The sequence below is a fragment of the Gorilla gorilla genome, chromosome 20, assembly GCF_029281585.2.
Source record: "Gorilla gorilla gorilla isolate KB3781 chromosome 20, NHGRI_mGorGor1-v2.1_pri, whole genome shotgun sequence".
NCBI classification, from domain to species: domain Eukaryota; kingdom Metazoa; phylum Chordata; class Mammalia; order Primates; family Hominidae; genus Gorilla; species Gorilla gorilla.
The window spans coordinates 12,343,106-12,363,044 of NC_073244.2; positions in this window are offsets into that span (position 1 = coordinate 12,343,106).

The following is a 19,939-nucleotide window of genomic DNA, read 5'->3' on the forward strand; positions in this document are numbered from 1 at the left end:
AGACAAATACTACACGATCTCACTTATATGTGGAATCTAAAATAGTCAAACACATAGAAGCAGAGAATAGAGTGGTGCTTGCCAGGGGCTGTGGGTGGGGAAAACGAAAGGTATTGGTCAAAGGATACCAACATTCAGTTAAGAAAGATGAGGCCGAGCGCGGTGGCTCATGCCTGTAATCCCAGCACTTTGGGAGGCTGAGGCGGATGGATCACCCGAGATCGGGAGTTTGAGACCAGCCTGACCGACATGGAGAAACCCCATCTCTACTAAAAAGAGAAAATTAGCCGGGCGTGGTGCTGCATGCCTGTAATCCCACCCACTCGGGAGGCTGAGGCAGGAGAATCACTTGAACTCAGGAGGCGGAGGTTGCAGTGAGCGGAGATCACATCATTGCACACCAGCCTGGGCACCAAGAGCAAAACTCCATCTGAAAAAAGAAAGAAAGATGGGCCGGGCGTGGTGGCTCACGCCTGTAATCCCAGCACTTTGGGAGGCCAAGGCGGGTGGATCATTTGAGGTCAGGAGTTCGAGACCAGCTTGGCTAACATGGTGAGACCCCATCTCTACTAAAAATACAAAAATGAGCCAGGCATGGTGGCGAGCGCCTGTAATCCCAGCTACCCAGGAGGCTGAGGTAGGAGAGTCGCTTGAACCTTGGAGGTGGAGGTTGCAGTGGGTCGAGATTATACTACTGCACTCCAGCCTGGGAGACAGAACGTGACTCTGTCTCAAAAAAAAAAAAAAAAAAAAGGTGTTTTTATTGGATTAATAAGGAACCCCCTTCTTCTTCCTCTTTTTTTTTTTTAATTTTGAGATAGGGTCTCTCTCTGTCACTCAGGCTGGAGTGCAGTGGGGTGATCTCGGCTCACTGCAACCTCTGCCTCCTGAGTTCAAGTGATTCTCTTACCTCAGCCTCAATAGTAGCTGGGACTACAGGTGCACACCACCATGCCAGGCTAATTTTTGTAGTTTTTGGTAGAGATGTGGTTTCACCATGTTGGCCATGCTGGTTTGGAACTCCTAACCTCAAGTGATCCACTCGCCTTGGCCTCCCATAGTGCTGGGATTACAGGTGTGAGCCACCATGCCCGGCCAAGAACCCCCTTCTTCTACCAGACAGAAGCCAAGGTGCACTGACTTGGGAGCAGATTGTGGGCTAGATTTGAGCCTTCACTCACATCTGTAGCCCAGGGACTAAATATATGTTTATATATAAATATGATTGGGTGTGACGGCTCATGCCTGCAATCCCAGCATATTGGGAGGCCAAGGCAGGAGGATCACTTGAGCGCAGGAGTTCAGGACTGGCCTGTGCTACGTAGGGAGACCCTGTCTCTGCAAAAAATTAGCTGGGTGCAACGGTGTGCACCTGTAGTCCCAGCTACTTGGGAGGCTGAGGCGGGAGGATCGCATGAGGCCAGGAGTTCGAGGCTGCAGTGAGCCATGATTGCACTACTGCACTCCATTCTAGGTGACAGAACCAGACTCTCTTTCTCTCTCTCTCTCTTTCTCTCTCTCTCTTTCTCTCATCAGATATATATATATATATATATATCAGAGGCTAGGAAGAGGGGAGAGGGGATGAGGAAAAATAAAGAATACAAATGTATTTATTATCATTGAACTGAACCCTTAATAATGGAAAAAATGGTAAATCATATATGCACATTTTACATATATAATTTAACATTATATCTATATATAATTCACATACATAGTATATTCATATATCTAAAGCTGGAAAAAATGTTAATCTCGCAAGCAGAAAATTGACTTTGTCATAACTCCTTTGGCAGCTGAACTTGACTGTGCCCATGTAATTGTATTGACGATCTTTATTCATTGCATAACCTGCAATGAAACAGGGATGTTTACATGAGTCAAGTATGCTTGATTATGAGGGCGTGTCCCAGGAGTCCCCAGAGGGGGTAATCCATGCTACACACATCATACTACCTTTCTAAATTCTAAATTTTTTTTTTTTTTGAGACAGAGTCTTGCTCTGTTGCCCGGGCTGGAGTGCAATGGTGCAATCTCAGCTCACTGCAACCTCCGCCTCCCGGGTTCAAGAGATTCTCCTGCCTCAGCCTCCTGAGTAGCTGGGATTATAGGCATCCACCACCATGCCCGGCTAATTTTTTTTTTTTAATCTTTAGTAGAGAGAGAGTTTCACCATGTTGGCCAGGCTGGTCTCGAACTCCTGACCTCGTGATCTGCCCGCCTTGGCCTCCCAAAGTGCTGGGATTACAGGCGTGAGCCACCACACCTGGCCTCTAAATTCTAGATCTCCAAATCTGGCTTCTAGGGTTTGGGATCAGGGAATGAGGATTTGTCCGAAGGCGTGGGGTGGGAACAAAGACCGTTTGTTTACAAGAGGTAAGATGTCAGGAAGCAGCAATATGCTCACACCACTGAGGTAGGTGTGCCCCTTTCAGGGGGGAGTTTCCATTCTGGGGATCCCCATTCTGAGGTTTCTCAGAAGGGGACAGTTTTCAAGCCCACTTTCCGGACGGTTGCATCTTGTCGCAGGTTTCATCTCACCTTTGTCTTGCTGCCCGCAATCTCTGGCTTGGTCAGCTCAGGAAACCCCTGGTGCCAGAGATCCGGATGAAGATGAGGGACTAGTTCGGCCTGTTGCGGTATCTCAGGGGGGTGAGACGCCTCGGTGGGGAAGGCAGAGTGGAAAACCCGACACCTTCCACCAGCAACTCTTGTGAATATGTGTGTGTTGGGGTTATGTGGCTAGCCAGGAGTGGAGATGGATAGTGTGGTCTGCAGAGGATGCATTTTGGAGCTGACAGAGCTGAGTTTGAGCCCTGGTTCTGCCAGTGCTGGCTAGGCTGTGCACCCCTGGGCAAGGGTCTTCACCTCTCTGGGCTCGTGTCTTCAATTATAAAGCTGGAAAATAATTCTCATGGGCTCTTGGGAGATTTACTTATTTATTTATTTAGAGACGAATTCTCGCTCTTATCCCCCAGGCTGGAGTGCAGTGGTGCGATCTCAGCTCACTGCAACCTCCTTCTCCCGGGTTCAAGCGATTCTCTTGCCTCAGCCTCCTGAGTAGGTGGGATTACAGGCGCCTGTCACCACATCCGGCTAATTTTTGTGTTTGTAGTAAAGGTGGTGTTTCACCATGTTGGCCAGGCTGGTCTCGAACTCCTGACCTCAGGTGATCTGCCTGCCATGGCCTCCCAAAGTGCTGGGATTACAGGCATGAAACACTGCGTCCAGTGCTCTTGGGAGTTTTAAATGAGCTAACAGTTTCAATTGCACAGTGGCTGACATTGGATTTCATATGTGAAATCTGTTGTTATTATTATTAACATTATTATTATTATTTTTTGAAACATAGTTTGTGATGTTGCTCAGGCTGGAGTGCGGTGGTGCGATCTTGGCTTACTGCAAGCTCCGTCTCCCGGGTTCAAGCAATTCTCCTGCCTCACCCTCCCAGGTAGCTGGGATTACAGGTGTGAGCCACCTCACCTGGCTCATTTTTGTATTTTTAGCAGTGACAGGGTTTCACCCTGTTGGCCAGGCTGGTCTCGAACTCCTGACCTCAGGTGACCTGCCCGTCTTGGCCTCCCAAAGTTTTGGGATTACAAGCGTGAGCCACTGTACCCGACCTGTTTTTTTTTTTTTAAATTTTATTTTGAGATGGAGTTTCGCTCTGTTGCCCAGGTTGTAGCACAGTCTCGCTCTATTGCCCAGGTTGTAGCAGTGGCGTGATCTCGGCTCACTGCAACCTCTGCCTCCTGGGTTCAAGCAATTCTCCTGCCTCAGCCTCCCGAGTAGCTGGGATTACAGGCACCTGCCACCACGCTAATTTTTGTATTTTTAGTAGACATGGGGTTTCACCATGTTGGCCAGGGTGGTTTCGAACTCCTGACCTCAAGTGATCCACCTGCCCTGGCCTCCCAAAGTGCTGGGATGACAGGCGTGAGTCACTGAGCCCACCTCAAACTTTGTTTTTCCTCTGCTCTAACACCACCACCACCACCGCAATCATCAATACAGAAGACTTCTGTGACCAAATGTGTGGGTTTTTTTTCCCCACACACCTAGCAGCGGACACCAGCTGGGTGTTTTGGGGTGTCTTCCAATTCAATTCCGACATCATCTATGTGGAGATGGTGTCAGATTGCACAGGCTGGGGGCTTAGTCCCCAGGAATGACGCCCACGCCCCTAGATACCAGTTGCAAGTCTGGGCCTTTGGAAGGTTTTTTATTTATTGATTGATTGATTTTTTAGATGGAGTCTTGCTCTGTCACCAGGCTGGAAAGCAGTGGCAAAATCTCAGCTCACTGCAACCTCTGCCTCCCAGGTTCAAACAATTCTCCTGCCTCAGCCTCCCGAGTAGCTGGGACTACAGGCGTGCACCACCATGCCCGGCTAATTTTTGTATTTTTAGTAGAGATGGGGTTTCACCATGTCGGCCAGGCTGGTCTCGATCTCTTGACCTCGTGATCTGCCCGCCTCAGCTTCCCAAAGTGCTGGGATTACAGGTGTGTGCCACCATGCCCGGCTAATTTTTGTATTTTTTAGTAGAGACGGGGTTTCATCACATTGGTCAGGCTGGTCTTGAACTTCTGACCTCGTGATCTGCCGGCCCTGGCCTCCCAAAGTGCTGGGATGACAGGCTTGAGCCACCGCGCCCAGCCTGGAGCTTTTGACTGATTGGCTTCAAATTGGGGTTCCCACGACCCCTTGTTTGAGTTGGATCAATTTACTGGGGCGGCTCACAGAACTCAGGGAAATATTTATGTTCACTGATTTATTATAAGTGATGTTACTAGGGATACAGACGAAGAGATGCATAGGGTGAGGTATGGGGGACGTGGGGTGGATCTTTCATGCCCTCCCTGGATGCACCGTCCTCTGGGATCCTCCTGTATTCAGTTAACTGGAAGCTCCCTGAACCCAGTCTTTTGGCATTTCCATGGAGACTTCATTACATAGGCATGATTGATTAAACCATTGGCCATTGGTGATCAACTTGACCTTCAGCCCGTCTCCTCCTCCCGAAGGTTGGGGGCTGGGGCTGAAAGTCTCAACCCTCTAATCCTGCCTTGGTCTTTCCGGTGACCAGCCTCACCTTGAACCCATCAGACAAAAGATATACAAAAGACAGCACTTTGAAGATGCCAAGGATTTTAGTAGTTCTAAGCCAGGAACAGTGGACGAAAGCCTGTATATATAATAATGCCGCAAACAGGGTAGACGGTGGAGGCATTTATGGACTTGGGGAACCTGGAGGATCATAGGTCACTTTGAATTGTGTGGGATTTCCAGATGTCGCTGAGGGACTTTGACCGGTATGGCCAAGGGGGAGTGTTGAATCCTTTCTGTAGCTATGCAAGCTCTTTGCCTGGAATGCACTTTTGAGAGTTGTTGGTATATTTTATATAATGCAAGTTTTGGGGGCAGGATGAATCTCTTACGCAGACAAACAAAGGTGTAGAAGAGAGGAGGGTGTAAGCTCAAGTGCCAAGAAACTCTGATACATAACAGAAAGCCTATATATGTATATATATATGAGATTGGGTTTCACTGTATGTGTGTGTGTGTATATATGTATGCAGTGTCTGGAAGTCAGGTGTTCAGCATATCTGGAGATTTGGAGGGGTGACCAGACAGGAAAGAAAAAAAATAAGTTTCGAGAAATGTGTTTGAAGAAGGAAGTGGTGGTCAGTGGTGTCTAATTCAACTTCTGAGAGTCTGTCAGGATGAGAAGCTGAGGCAGGAAGGGAGGTGGGCACCATGTCCGGCCATGAAGTTGGCAAGAATCCCCTGAAACAGGCCAGGGAGATGAATGAAGAAGATAGGGCTTTGAGGCAAAAACGATGTCCACATCTACATAGTATTTAGCTCCCATTTATGCCAAGACCAGCTTGGTCGGGGAGACCCTAAGCCAGCGGCGCTAGAGGAATTATAGACACACACACACAGAAATGTAGAGGTGTGGAGTGGGAAATCAGGGGTCTCACAGCCTTCAGAGCTGAGAGCCTTGAACAGAGATTTACCCACATATTTATTAACAGCAAGCCAGTGATAAGCATTGTTTCTATAGATTATAGATTAACTAAAAGTATCCCTTATGGGAAACAAAGGGATGGGCTGAAATAAAGGGGTGGGTCTGGCTAGTTATCTGCAGCAGGAGCATGTTCTTAAGGCACAGATGGCTCATGCTATTGTTTGTGGTTTAAGAACGCCTTTAAGCGGTTTTCTGCCCTTAAAGAACACCTGGTGGGCCAGGTGTTCCTTGCCCTCACTCCAGTAAAACCACAACCTTCCAGCATGGGCGTCATGGCCATCATGAATATGTCACAGTGCTGCAGAGATTCTGTTTATGGCTAGTTTTGGGGCCAGTTTATGGCCAGACTTTGGGGGGGCCTGTTCCCAACACATTTATAAGTGAGAACATGCAGTACTTCACTTTCTGTTTATGAGTTGTTTCACTTAAAGATAATGGTCTCCAGCTTCACCCATGTTCCTGAAAAAGACATGATTTCATTTTATTTATTTATTTATTTTTTGAGACAGAGTCTCATTTTGTTGCCCAGGCTGGAGTGCAGTGATGTGGTCATAGCTCACTGCAGCCTCAAACTCCTGGGCTCAAGTGATCCTCCTGCCTCAGCCTCCTGTGTAGCTAGGGCTACAGGAGTGAGCCACTGGGGCTGGCTAATTTTTAAAATTAATTAATTACTTGCTGTGTTGCCCATGCTGGAGTGCAGAGGTGTGATCACAGCTCCCTGCAGCCTTGACCTGCTAGTCTCAAGGAATCCTCCCACCTCAGCCTTCTAGGTGGCTGGTACTACAGGGGTGCACCACCATGCCTAGCTAATTTTTTTGTGTGTATACATATATATATAAAATATATATTTATATATAATATATAATATATTTATATTTATACATATATATAAAATATATATTTATATTTATACATATTATATATAAAATATATATTTATATTTATATATATTTATATATAAAATATATATTTATATTTATATATATTTATATATATATGTTTTTGTAGAGACAGGGTCTTGCTATGTTGCCCAGGCTGGTTTAGAACTCCTGAGCTCAGGCGATCTGCCTACCTTGGCCTCCCAAAGTGTTGGAATTACAGTTGCGAGACACTGCACCCAGCCTAAATTTATTTTTGTCTTATATTTCTATTTAATATTTGAGGTCGAATATGATGAATAGAAATACAAGCGAAGTAAATAATTTTAAATAATAAAGGCGGGGCATGGTGGCTCATGCCTGTAATCCAGCACTTTGGGAGGCCAAGGTGGTGGATCACTTGAGGCCAGAAGTTTGAGACTACCCTGGCCAACATGGTGAAATCTTGTCTGTACCAAAATATGAAAAGTGAGCTGGGCATGGTGGCACGCGCTTGTAGTCCCAGCTACTCAGGAGGTTGAGGCATGAGAATCGCTTGAACCCAGGAGGCGGAGATTGCAGCGAGCCAAGATGGCACCACTGCACTCCAGCCTGGGGGACAGAGCCAGATTCTGTCTCCAAAAAGAAAGAATAAATTGTAAAAAAGAATATTTAATATTATATACATTTATAAATAAACATATTATTTATATTTTATATTATATATATTTTATTTTATTTTTAACTTTTATTTTTCCAATATGTACACTTTTTAAAAATATGCCACTGGCACTTGAGGAAAAATTTATTTGCACTGCTAGCATTCTTCTACTACAGTATTAGCACTTCATGTAGGCACTACTCTTCCATTTCCTACTTACATTCATTTGGGCTATTGTTACAAATACAGTATGCAATTGAAAAAAACTAATGGGGGGCCCAGTGTGGTGGCTCACACCTGTAATCCCAGCACTTCTGGAGGCTGAGGTGGGTGATTACCTGAGGTCAGGAGTTGGAGACCAGCCTGGCCAATATGGTGAAACTTCTTCTCTAAAAGTACAAAAACTTAACTGGGCATGGTGGTGTGTGCCTGTAGTCCCAGCTACTTGGGAAGCTAAGGCACAAGAATTGCTTGAACCTGAGAGGCAGAGGCTGGAGTGAGCCGAAATTGAGCCACTGCACTCCAGCCTGGGTGACAGAGCGAGACCCTGTCTCAAAACAAACAAACCAAACAAACAAACAAACCAACCAAAACCCAAAAGCAAACAAACAAAAACCAAACAAAAAAACCCAAAAAACAAACTAGTGGGGAAATGAAGCTTTATATATGTTTTTCCTCTTTACAGCTTCTCAATATCATGCCATTTAAGTGAAAATTTATATGGACATTTTCTGTACATATCTTGAAGGGCAGAGATCACACTGATAAAGCCAAAATAATTGTGCAAGGCTGGGTGCAGTGGCTCATGCCTGTTATCCCAACACTTTGGGAGGCTGAGGTGGGTGGATTACCTGAGGTCAGGAGTTTGAGACCAGCCTGGGCACCATGGCGAAACCCTGTCTCTACAAAAAATATAAAAATTAGCCAGGCGTTGGTGGTGCACACCTGTAATCCCAGCTACTCAGAGGCTGAGGCAGGAGAATTGCTTGAATCCAGGAGGCGGAGGTTGCAGTGAGCCAAGATAGTGCCACTGCACTCCAGCCTGGTCAACAGAGTGAGACCCTGTCTCAAAAAACAAACAAACAAACAAAACAAAACAAAACCCCAAAGCATTTAATTTGACCGAAAACCTCTGTAAATAGAGAAGCTATACTCAGAATGTTCTTTAGTTACCTCTCTCTCAAATATCAAGGGTGCACTGAGTTCATGGCAGAAATCACGTGTGAATTAGTTCCAATGGTATACAAACACATGGAAACACTAAATTAAAAGCTGCCTTCCTCAAAGTGTAGTGAGGCCTCAAAACCACTCTAACTGTAACCTCAGTCACCAAGACAGAGGACAGACTGAACATTTACCTCTGCATAACAAATGTGGCTCTGGCACACCTGTTATCTATCCAAATTATTAACTTTCTTTGCCTTTCTAGAAAAAGGCCTATTATTGAACATTAACCATATTCTAATTTTAAATGTAATTCATTTCTTAAAAAAACCACTGTCTTTGAACAGATAAAAATGGCTTACATAGGCCAGGTGCAGTGGCTCACACCTGTAATCCCAGCACTTTGGGAGGCCAAGGTGGGTGGATTGCCTGAGCTGAGGAGTTCGAGACCAGCCTGGGCAACACAGTGAAACCCCATCTCTACTAAAATACGAAAAGCTGGGCATGGCCATGTGTGCCTGTAATCCCAGCTACTCGGGAGGCTGAGGCAGGAGAATCGCTTGAATCTGGGAGGTGGAGGTTGCGGTGAGCCAAGATTGTGCCACTGCACTCCAGCCCAGGTGACAGAGCAAGACTCCCTCTCAAAAAGAAAAAAAAAAAAAAAAAGGCTTACGTAATACTGTTACAGAATCTTTAGGGTGTCACATTTCTGGTCAGAAATATCTGTGTCGCCTGGCACCTTTGCCAGAGTTCTTGTCTTATGTCCAGGAAGAATGAGTTACACAGGGAAGTGGAGGGTGAACAAGATGAAGAGGAGCTTTATTGAGTGTTAGAACAGCTCAGAGAAGACCAAAGTGGGCAGCTCCTCTCTGTAGACAGGTCATTCTATTGGGTGCTCAGCTCTTAGCAGAGAGGAGACCCCAGAGAGGGTAGTTCCTCTCTGGTCCTCCTGATGGCTGCAGGTCTCAGCAGAGAGGAGGCCTTGGAGAGGGTGGCTTCTCTCTGCCCAGCAGGTCATCCCATCCTCACTGCAGCTTTCAGCAGAGAGTGTAGCTCCTTTCTGCAGCTGGTCGTCAGGTCATCTCCAGCTATTAGCACAGAGAGTGGCTTCTCTCTGCAGCTGGTCATCTGGACGTCTCTCTTTTTCTCTGCCCTGCTCTGGCTGAGCTTGGGGCTTTTATGGACCTCAGAGGGGATGCAGTGTGTGCCGACTGGTCCATTAACAGCCATGCATGGGCCTGGAAAAGGCATCACAAGTCCCCACTCTGGTCCACAGGTCTGGTGGCCCTCAGCCTTCAAGCCCTCCCTGGCCTGAAAGTGGGGTCTTAGCGAGGACTTGCTCCCTTCTGCCAGGAATCAGTCTGCCTCCTGCTGCTGTTCATGGCCCCAGGTTGGACCCTGACTTTGCTCCAAGATCAGAGCAGGCGCTGAGAGCAGGGAGAAACCAGGCAGTGGGAGCAGGTGCTTTGGAGCCTGCAAGGGCAGGGGGGCCTCCGTGGCCCCCCAAGAGCACAGGGAGGCTTGAATCTGCGGCCACAACTTGGGCGGCTGCAGAGGCCCAGGATGCAACTTCAGGTGCGCCCCCTTGCAAGCTGGGGCGGGGATTCCTGATCCTTGCTGGGCCTGGGCTGGCGCCCAGGGCGGGGGCAATATCACCAGGAACTGCCCCTGTTGCCCTGGCACTCAGGGGCAGCCTGTGGGGAGCTGATCCTGGCCCCAGCCTGGCCACGGGGAGTGGCAGGCTTGGTGGTCGCTCTGATGCGGGGTGGACCCCAAGAACACGGCTGGCAAGCCCTGCACAGAGCCTCCTCCTGATGCCTAGGAACCCTGAACCCTCTGCGGGGTGGGTGCAGTGGCTGCGCTGCTGGCTAGTCCCCAAAGAGGGCGCTGCTCCCTCTTCCTGCCCCCGCCCCCAAAGCACGGCCCCAGCTCCACATCCGGGCCCCTCTCTGCCCGACCGCGCTGCTCCAGCAGGGTGTGAGCTCCAGAGGGCTGTGGGCTGCGTGGTGGGGGAGCTGTCAGCCTCCTCCCCGGGCCCTCCCTGCAGCAACCACGTGATGGCAGCAGCCAGACAGCCCACCACAGCCATCAATACCACACGAATTTTCACAATAAGCTGGACAAACTTTCCCTGGTGGAAAAATTAGTCTGTGGCCGGGTGTGGCTGGCCCTGGGTCTCCCAGGAGGTTTTCATGACGTAATCTGCCAATTTGATAAATCTCTGCCTCATAGAGTCACAAACGTTCTTCTCTAGAGGAGAAGTTCTCCATGATTCCATAAATATAAATTTTAAAAAATTTAACTTGGGGCCGGGCGCGGTGGCTCATGCCTGTAATCCCAGCACTTTGGGAGGCGGAGGTGGGTGGATCATCTGAGGTCAGGAGTTCAAGACCAGCCTGACCAACATGGTGAAACCCTTGTCTCTACTAAGAATGCAAAAATTAGCTGGGCATGGTGGTGTGTGCCTGTAATTCCAGCTACCCAGGAGGCTAAGGCAGGAGAATCGCTGGAACCTGGGATGGGGGGGTTGCAGTGAGCCAAGATCACGCCACTGCACTCCAGCCTGGGTGACAGAGCAAGAACCCGTCTCAACAAACAAAGCAAAACAAAACAAAAAAAACAAAAACTAACTTTAAGTTCAGGGGTACATGTGCAGGTTTGTTATATGGGTAAACCTGTGTCATGCGGGTTTGTTTTACAGGTTATTTCACCCACGTGCTATGCCTAGTACCCATTAGCTATTTTTCCTGATCCTCTTCCTCCCCCAACCCTCCACCGTCTGATAGGCCCCAGTGTGTGTTGTTCTCCTCTATGTGTCCATGTGTTCTTATCATTTAGCTCCCACTTATAAGTGAGAACATGCAGTATTTGTTTTTCTGATCCTGCGTTAGTTTTCTAGGGATAATGGCCTCTAGCTCCATCCATGTTCCTGCAAATGACTGATCTCGTTCTTTTTTATGGTGCGTAGTATTCCATGGTGTATATGTACCATATTTTCTTTATCCATTCTACCATTGATGGCCATTTAGTTTGGTCCCACGTCTTTGCTATTGAGAATATGCTGCAATGAATATATGCATGCAATGTGTCTTTATAATAGAATGATTTATATTCCTTTGGGTATATACCTAGCAGTGGGATTGCTGGACTGAATGGTAGTTCTGTGTTTAGGTCTTTGAGGAATCCTCACACCGTTTTCCACAATAGTGGAGCTAATTTACATTCCCACCAACAGTGTAAAAGCGTTCCTTTTCTTAGAAGACAATACTTTTTTTTTTTTTTTTTTTTTGAGACGGAGTCTCCCTCTGTTGCTCAGGCTGGAGTGCAGTGGTGTCGTCCCAGCTCACTGTAACCTCCATTTCCCGGGTTCAAGCAATTCTCCTGTCTCAGCCTCCCAAGCAGCTGGGATTACAGGCTTGAGTCACCACGCCCAGCTAATTTTTGTATTTTTAGTAGAGATGGGGTTTCACCATGTTGGCCACGCTGGTCTCGAACTCCTGACCTCAAGTGATCTACCCACCTCAGCCTCCCACAGTGTCAGGATTACAGGCGTGAGCCACCGTGCCCAGGCAAGAAGGGAATATCTTAATGACAACTTCTCCCGCCGCTTTCCTCGCCAAAATTCTTCACATCCACCTTTGCCAGTGTTCCTGTAACAACAATAGTTTTCACAATTGTTCTCTGAACAAGCAATGGTAGACCTGATCCAGAGCCTGATATTGTCATATCACAAATTAAATCTTTTAATGTGGTTCCCTCTGAAATAAAAGGATAATCTTTTTTTTTTTTTTTGAGACGGAGTCTTGCTCTGTCGTCCAGGCTGGAGTGCGGTGGCGCAATCTCGGCTCACTGCAGGCTCCGCCTCCCGGGTTCACGCCATTCTCCTGCCTCAGCCTCCCGAGTAGCTGGGACTACAGGCGCCCGCCACCACGCCCAGCTAATTTTTTTGTATTTTTAGTAGAGGCGGGGTTTCACTGTGTTAGCCAGGATGGTCTCGATCTCCTGACCTCATGATCCGCCCGCCTTGGCCTCCCAAAGTGCTGGGATTACAGGCGTGAGCCACCGCACCCGGCCTAATAAAAGGATAATCTAATGAAGGGTCCTCTTTATTTGACACTTGATGGTGAGTGACAGTGCGATTGTGGCAGAAACAGATCATTAACATGAGTGAGATGCAGAGGAGGCCATGACAGCTGCCAGTTCTATGAGACCTGGGCCAGGCGACGGCTTCATAGTAGTTGAGTGTTTTATTTTATTGCAATGGTCCTGATTGCAGCAACATATTGTGGTCACAGACCCAGTTTATTTATTTATGTTTTTTATCTTAAACAATTTTTTTTTTGAGGCAGTCTCACTGTGTTGCCCAGGCTGGAGTGCAGTGACACGATCTCAGTTCACTGCAACCTCTGCCTCCCAGGTTCAAGTGATTCTCCTGCCTCAGTCTCCCGAGTAGCTGGGTCTACAGGTGTCCGCCATCATGCCTGGCTAACTTTTGTATTTTTAGTGGAGATGGGGGTTTCACCATGTTGGCCAGGTTGGTCTAGAACTCCTGGCCTCAAGTAATCTGCCCACCTGGGCCTCCCAAAGTGCTGAGATTACAGGTGTGAGCCACCACACCCAACATGACAATAGATTCTTGTAAACTATAGACACCCAATTGAGCTAACAAACTCTAGGTCTTACTTCTTTTATCAAACTGTGTATTTGTACCCATTAATCAGCTTCTCTTCATTCTCCCCCTCAAGAATAAACTTTTGTAAAAAAGAATCATGGAGAAGCTCATTCTCTCTTCAGTTGCTTTTGCTCAGCCATTTCTACCTTAGCTATGAGTTAAAAGTAAACCCAGCCTGGGCAAGGTGGCTCATGCCTGTAATCCCAGCACTTTGGGAGGCTGAGGTGGGCAGATCACTTGAGGTCAGGAGTTTGAGACCAGCCTGTGCAATATGGTGAAACCTCATTTCTACTAAAAATACAAAAAATTAGCCAGGCTTGGTGGCAGGTGCCTGTAATCCTAGCTACTTGGGAGGCTGAGGCAGGAGAATCACTTGAACCTGGGAGGTGGAGGTTGCAGTGAGCTTAGATTGCATCACTCCACTCCAGCCTGGGTGACAGACTGAGACTCTGTCTCAAACAAAACAAAACAAAAGTAAACCCAGCCCGGTAAATCCGGGCAGACTCTGTGGCTCAGTTTTTGTTCTTCTCTAAAATTTGGTCTCATGTGGAACCCACACATTCCCACACATTCAAAAAAAAATTAAAAGATAACTGAAAACATTTACTGGAGTTTGAACCATGGGAGTCACAAGGTGATTTTACAAGGGCTATTTTTAATCATGGGAATGAATCTAGCTGCATGAGTGGCTTGAGAAATTAGTGACAAGGGAAGAATTTAAGATAGCTTATAGAATGAGCTTCTTTTAGAAGACTGTTTTAGGGAAATAACTTCAAATGTAAAGCAAAGTAGGCTGGGCACGGTGGCGCATGCCTGTCATGTCAGCACTTTGGGAGGCTGAGGTTGGAGGATTGCTTGAGCCTGGGAGTTTGAGATCAGCCTGGGCAACATGGTGAGACCCTGCCTCTACAAAAATTTGAAGAAATTAGCCACACATAGTGGTGCTTGCCTGTAGTCCTAGCACTTTGGAAGGCTGAGGTGGGAGGGCTGCGTGAGCCCAGGATAGAGACTGCACCCCAGCCTGGCAACAGAGACAGACTCTGTCTCAAAACAAAACAAAAAGGAAGGTTACATGAATGAAAAGTGTACAAGGAGTACCCATTGTGTCTTTCACCCAGATTCCCCAGTTAATATTCGGGCCTGCTTGCGTTATCATTTGCTCTCCTCATCTCTCTCTCTCTCTTTCTCTGTCTCTTTCCCTTTCTGTCCCTATCTCTGTCTCTCTATATCTCTCTATCTTTCTATCTCTATCTCTTTAAAATATGTTTAAATTTTGTTTTTTATTTTCTCTATTTTTGTTATTTTTTCTTCCTTTTTTCTCTCTATCTCTTTATCTCTATGTATTTCTCTATTTCAATCTCTCGATCTCTTCATCTCTGTCTCTGTCTCTCTCCATCTCTATCTCTCTATCTCTGTTTCTCTACCTATCTCTCTATTTCTATCTCTATCTCATCTCTATCTCTACCTATCTTTCTATCTCTATCCCTCCATCTCTATCTCTATCTCTCTGTATCTGTCTTTGTATCTCAATCTCTTTATCTCAATCTCTGTCTGTATCTCTCTATTTCTGTATCTCCATCTCTATCTATCTCTATCTCTCTCTCTATGTCTATCTGTCCATCTGTATCTCTATCTCTATCTATCTCTATCTCTCTCTCTATGTCTATCTGTCCATCTGTATCTCCATCTCTATCTATCTCTATCTCTCTCTCTATGTCTATCTGTCCATCTGTATCTCCATCTCTATCTCTCTCTCTCTCTCTATGTCTATCTGTCCATCTGTATCTCTATCTCTATATCTCCATCTCTATCTATCTCTGTCTTTTCCTTCACATCTCTACCTCTGTCTCTTTATTTCAATCTATCTCTTGATCTCTCTATATCTCTGTATCCCCTATTTCTCTATCTTTCTTTCTCTACTTCTCTATCTCTAGCTCTCCATCTCTCAATCTCTCCCTATCTCTTCCTCTGTCTCCCGACTTCCCCTCTCGTCTCCCTTGTGGGTATGATTTGGAAGTTTCATTTATGATGAATCTGACAAGATCGGGGTTAAGAAACAAAGCCAGAGGAAACCACAGGCTCAGAGGCCAGGGAAGTTCTGGGAAATTCCCCATGCAGTGTGAGAGGATTTGAGAAACAGGAGGGAGTCTTGGGGCATTTGTGAAGGCGATTTCTTAGAAAGAAACACAGGACTGGTCGGGTGAGCTTTGCTCCGTCCTTTGGTCCATGTTTTAAGCAGATCAAATGGTATCATTAGCCCTTGGGGGTATAAAATATCAGCTAATCAGCAGTCCTCTTTTCTTTTTTTAAACATTTTTATTATTTTTTTTAACATAGAGTCTCACTGTGTCACCCAGGCTGGAGTGCAGTGGCGTGATCATGGCTCACTGCAGCCTCGACCTCCTTCCTAGGCTCAAGCCATCCTCCCACTTCAGCCTCCCAAGTAGCGTGACTAAAAGCACACACCACCATGCCCAACTATTTTTTTTTGTTTTTTTAACTTTTTGGTAGAGACAGGGGCCTCTCCATGTTGCCCAGCCTGGTCTCAAACTCCTGGGGTCAAGCAATCCTCCCACCTTAGCCTCCCAAAATGTTGGGATTACAGGTGTGAGCCACTGCACCAGCTGTGCCCACATTTTTCTAGGTCAATGATACGGAATAAAAAGAAAGAGAGATTAGTTTCTGCTCTCAAGCAGTTTATATTTTAGAGTCAAATCTAGCAGGTGAAATCTAGTCCACGGCCTGTTTTTTTTCTGAGACATGCTGTCACTGTGTCACCCAGGCTGGAGTGCAGTGGCACTATCATGGCTCACTGCAGCCTCGACCTCCCAGACTCAAGCAATCCTCCTGCCTGAGCTCCCCAAGTAGCTGGGACTACAGGCATGTGTCACCACGCCCGGCTAGTTTTTTATTTTTATTTTTGTAGAGATGGGATCTTGCCATGTTGCCCAGGCTGGTCTCGAACTCCTGAGCTCAAGCGATCCACCTGCCTTGGTTTCCCAAGGTGCTGGGATTACAGGCGTGGGCCACTGTGCCCGGCCTCCTTGCCTGTTTTTGTAAGTGAAGTTTGATTGGAATGCAGCCATGATCATTTGTTTATGTAATGTCTATAATTGCCTTCATGCTGCAATAGCAGAGTTCAGTAGCTGCAACAGACTGTGTAACCCCTGTGGATATGCACATATAGGGGGTTAGAGAAGGGAAGAGAGAGAGAGAGATTTTAAGAAATTGTCTCTCATGGCCGTGCCCGGTGGCTCACGCCTGTAATCCCAGAACTTTAGGTGGCCGAGGTGGGCGGATCATGAGGTCAGGAGATCAAGACCATCCTGGCTAACACAGTGAAACCCCGTCTCTACTAAAAATACAAAAGAAAAAAAAAAAAAAAAGAAGAAAAGAAAAAAAAAGAAATTGTCTCACATGATTGATGGGGCTGGCAAGTCTGAAATCTGCAGGGCAGGCTGGAGACCCCGGGGAGAGTTGTTGAATCTGAAGTCAGAGACTAGAGGCAGGACTCCTTCTCCCTGTGGAGGATTTCAGTCTTTTTCTCTTAAAGCCATCAACTGATTGGTTGAGGCCCACCCACATTATGGAGGGTCTCCCAGGGACTTTACTAAAAGTCTGCTGATTTAAATGTTAGCCCCTAAGCCAGGCGCTGTGGCTGTAATCCCAGCACTTTGGGAGGTCGAGTTAGGTGGATTCCCTGAGGTCAGGAGTTTGAGACCAGCCTGGGCAACATGGTGAAACCCCATCTCTACTAAAAATACAAAAATTAGCCGGGTGCAGTGGCGCATGCCTGTAATCCCAGCTACTCAGGAGGCTGAGGCAGGAGAATCTTTTGAACCCAGGAGGCGGAGGTTGCAGTGAGCTGAGATCTTTCGGCCTCCCAAAGTGCAGGGATTACAGGTGTGAGCCACTGTGCCCAGCCTTGTATCCTAACTGCTATATCCCTTCCCTTCTTTGTGTACCAGGGTAGTTCTGATATTCCAACTTCATTTGGTGTAGGTCACTTTCTGGTCCATGATTCAGGCAACATACCAAACTGTTAGAGCTCTTAAAATTTTTAAAAATTATTTATTTATTTTAATGGATACCCTGGTACCCAGTTATCTCCATAATATTTAGGTTTCCAGATTCAGTGGCAGTATTTTCACTGTAATTTCTGAACTAATTTTTTTTAATTAGTTCTGGTTTAAATTTTTTAAAAAAATTCTGAAATAATTTTTTAAAAAATTATTTATTTATTTTAATGGATACCCTGGTACTCAGTTATCTCCATAATGTTTAGGTTTCCAGATTCAGTGGCAGTATTTTCACTGTAATTTCTGAACTAATTTATTTACTTATTTTTGAGACATAATCTCTCTCTGTTGCCCAGGCTGGAGTGTAGCAGTGTGATCTCAGCTCACTGCAACCTCTGCCTCCCAGGTTCAAGTGATCCTCCTGCCTCAGCCTCCCAAGTAGCTGGGATCACAGGTGCACGCCACCACATCCAGCTAATTTTTGTATTTTTTTGTAGAGATGGGGTTTGACCATGTTGGCCAGGCTGGTCTTGAACTCCTGGCCTCAAGTGATCCACCCATCTCGGCCTCCCAAAGTGCTGGGATTACAGGCATGAGCCGCTGCACCCGGCTGAATTTTTGCATTTTTAGTAGAGATGGGGTTTCACCAGGTTGTCCAGGCTGATCTCAAACTCCTGGCCTCAAGTGATCCACCCGCCTCGGCCCCTCAAAGTGCAGGGATTCCAGGTGTGAGCCACCATGCCTGGCACTTATCTTGTTTTTAATATAGGATGGTAATGCCTTCTTTAGATCATGTATGTTAAATATGCTTTAGAAACAAAAATTTCCTTGATATTTTGACAAACCCACGCTTCCTTAGGTTAATTTTCATAAGTGTTAATTTTTATATTACTAATCATTGTACTGCTATAGCTAAATCAACTAGATATCAGTTTGTGTAGTGTTGCTCAAAAGATGTACAAATAGCAAGTTTGATAATTGCTTCAAAAATGAGCTTTTTAAAATAAAGAAAGCAATAATGTTCCAAGTAAGTGGCAGGGGGCAAAATACATACAACAAACATATTGAGACAGAGTATCAAGTGCCCATCAGTTTCTCTTATAAGAATAACATGCTTGAGGAAGGTCTTGAGAAAATCCTCCCTCCCTCTACTAAACTTTCAGTTTCCACGTGGTGTCGGATGTTACAATTGGTATGAAGGATAAATGCTTTTAGGCAAAAGTAAAAAGCTATCTACAGGCCGGGCGCGGTGGCTCAAGCCTGTAATCCCAGCACTTTGGGAGGCCGAGGCGGGCGGATCACGAGGTCAGGAGATCGAGACCATCCTGGATAACACAGTGAAACCCCGTCTCTACTAAAAATCCAAAAAAATAGCCGGGCGTGGTGGCAGGCGCCTGTAGTCACAGCTACTTGGGAGGCTGAGGCAGGAGAATGGTGTGAACCTGGGAGGCGGAGTTTGCAGTGAGCCGAGATCGCGCCACTGCACTCCAGCCTGGGTGACACAGTGAGACTCTGTCTCAAAAAAAAAAAAAAAAAAAAAAGCTATCTACAAAGCAAAATCCATAGTGACTTTTTGTAGGAGGCTCTCTTCTCTGGTGGTAATATTCTTTAGTACTTATACAGCACAGAGGAAATTGAAACAATATTTTGGATACAGTAGCAATTATTTCTTATAGTCTTACTAAATGTTACAAAATTCCTAAATATATGTAAATATTCTTCTTACCACCCATTATGCACCAGTTTGGGGCTGCCTGATGAAGTTGTGGCTACTGTTTTTGTTTTTTCTCTTTTTTGACAGGGTCGTCCAGGCTGCAGTGCAATGGCAGGATCATGGTTCACTGCAGCCTGAACCTCTTTGGCTCAAGCAATCCTCCCACTTCAGCCTCCTGAGTAGCTGGGACTACAGGCGGGTGCCACTACGTGTGGCTCATTTTTGTATTTTTTTTGTAGATATGGGGTTTCGCCATGTTTTCCAGGCTGGTCTCAAAGTCAGAGGCTCAAGTGATATGCCTGCCTCAGCGTCCCAAAGTGCTGGGATTATAGGCGTGAGCCACTGCACCCAGCCATGGCTACTATTTTAACAGTTAAACATTGCACCTAGGCCAGGCACGGTGGCTCACGCCTGTAATCCCAGCACTTTGGGAGGCCAACGTGGGCGGATCACCTGAGGTCAGGATTTTGATGCCAGCCTGGCCAACATTGTGAAACCCCGTCTCTACTAAAAATACAAAAATTAGCTGGGGAAGGTGGCAGGTGCCTGTAATCCCAGCTACTTGGGAGGCTGAGACAGGAGAATCGCTTGAACCTGGGAGGCAGAGGTTGCAGTGAGCCAAGATCGTGCCACTGCACTCCCGCCTGGGTGACACAGTGAGACTCTGTCTAAAAAAAAAAAAAAAAAAAAGCAAAAACAAAACAAAAACAAAAATTGCACCTCAAAAGTTCTGCCATCCATGCACAAGAAACGGACACAATGGTGAGGACTCCTCAGAGATGGCAAACTACTTCCCAAGTGAAAAGTTAGTGATAGA